The following is a 2,324-nucleotide window of genomic DNA, read 5'->3' as shown; positions in this document are numbered from 1 at the left end:
TGTGTCTGAAGATGTGTGATTTTTCACATGGAGATTGTCCCAGAGGACTTGTGGAGTGAGTAAAATTCATATACGTTTTTAGACTTTGTTTTTCAGAACTGTGAACACACGGTACCTCCTGTGTCAGTGAATGTGTTTCTGCAATTTTTTACATTTATGATTTTTAATGTGACGTTTCTTCTTTCATAGGTATTTCTGTTCCACTCCATTCCTATTCCTTTTCTCTCTCCCTCCTACAAGGATGAGAGTGGTGTGATATTGAGATGAACTGGATTTATAAATTGACCTGTTTATGTTTTGACAGATGAGTTATTTTCTGTATTCCCTTAGGTATTTGAGTGTTTATGATTTTGGAGCATTATTTCCTTAGAAGATTTTCTGGTGGTGTTGAAACATTGGATTTCATTCTTCGTAATTTTTAAAGTTATTTTCGTTGATTTTGTCAATAAAGGGTTTTAGTTTTGTACTTAGTATCTCATTCCAGTAGTCCTTAGATTTTAGTTAGGAAAGATATAACCTATGATGCCGGCTCACGTTACTGCTATCACACAATGTCTCGGGATAAGCGAGATCAAACCTCTGTTCATAAAACAGAGACTTAAATCAAGTATAGGCTCAGAAATGGCCGTTACAGTTTTTAATTGGCAGCGTAAAGGTAGCGTATAAGGTAGTTAGGGCAGTTAGAGGGTGTTAAATAATTAGGCATGTATACGTTTCCGAAGAGACATAAATTAGTGTTGGCATCTCAGGATAGGATTTTGTGGGAGTCAGCAGAGTCAGCAGTTGCTGGGGGCGAGCTGCGAGCATCTCTCTCGCTAGCTAGTGTTTTGTGGAGAGTGTTTTGGGTAGGGGGTAAAAACAGTGATATTGTGCAATAATTGCCGTATTAAGACCGCTATGCGTGTGTTAAAACACGTGAAGACGCGCGAGTGTTTTTTTGTCTCTCTCTCTCTTCGTTTGATGGGAATTCGCGCGCTGCTAACGTAAGTGTTGTGATGTTATCTTTTTCTTTTTTTTTTTAGTTGTGTTAATGTGAAATTGTCCTTTTCGTTGTGTTGTAACTGGTGATAGGGACAACTGTGTGTTTTTTGTCGTTGAGTTTTGACTAATGTTTCGGTTGCAACGAGTGTGTTACGTCATCACCACGGTGACGTAGTAATTGCGTCACGAGTTTGGGCGGGCGTCGTACTTGCTTTGCCACGCCTAGTGAAGCGCTGAGCATATTATGGTGTGTTGTATTTTTTTTTTTTTATAGCAATCTGCCGGTACGCATCGGCGTGTATTATGTAAGGGTGATATTTGGTTGTTGGGTTATTTCTGGGAACTTTAATATTTGGGTAGTATCCTACGTGATATTTATGAGTTGCAGGGTGCAAAACAGTTTTTGCACAAGTGTGAATGCACTTCTTGGTTTTTGTAGTCACACACGTGTGTGCGTGTGGGTATGTGTGTGTGAGTATGTGGGCAGAGCGCTTGCCTATGCTTGAGTGACACTTTCCGTTTGGACAAGGAAGTGTTGATCCAGCAGTTTTGCCGTTGGAGTCAGAGCAGGCCCCGAGGTTTGGTGTTAGCATTTTTTCTGTAAGCGTCATCAGGCCTTCGATGCATTGTAAGATTGGGAAACGTTCTCTTTTCTCTTTCTCTCTCTCTGTGCCTGGGAGAGAAGCGCTTTCCCGTGTCTTTTTTTTTGTGGCCTTTTATACAAAGCTTGGCCTTGGGAGAAGTGAACTTGACCTTTTTTTTGACTGGCTAAAGAGGAATAAGCAGAACTATAAGCTAGGTCTTAAGTTTGAAGGTCCATTCCGCGTTGTTGAAGCAAAATTGGGAAATAGATTTATTGTTGTGAATGAAAACACAGGTGTGTCTGGTTTGACACATATTTCTAAGATTAAAAAGACGGGTTTATGGGTATTAGCATGGATTCATTCCTGGGTTGTATTGTTGTTACGGTAATGGGTAATTACGGGTAATTTTTTTTCCTTTCGGGTGTTAATGGGTTGTAAATGGGCATGACTTGTAGTTTGTTGTAATTCAGGATGACGTTACTCCGTAGAGTTTTGAATTTTAATAGTTCGGGTTCATTGTGATTTCTGATGTAAGCTGCAGTACTTAGTGTAAATTGTGTGCAGAATGCCGTAGAGTTTTGTAGATATATGAATTTGAGTTTTTGTTTTTTTTATATGGATCGCAGCTGCGGTTAGGGATTTCATCGTTCGCACTTGGCGATAGAAATCGGTTACTTTGAGTTAATGGTTTTTTTTTCATATGATTTTGGGAATTGTGACATGGGCTAATTTCATACGAGATTTGACCCGTGTGTTATT

This window comes from Macrobrachium rosenbergii, chromosome 56, assembly GCF_040412425.1.
Source record: "Macrobrachium rosenbergii isolate ZJJX-2024 chromosome 56, ASM4041242v1, whole genome shotgun sequence".
NCBI classification, from domain to species: Eukaryota; Metazoa; Arthropoda; class Malacostraca; order Decapoda; family Palaemonidae; genus Macrobrachium; species Macrobrachium rosenbergii.
Note: the sequence above shows the minus strand (reverse complement) of the source record.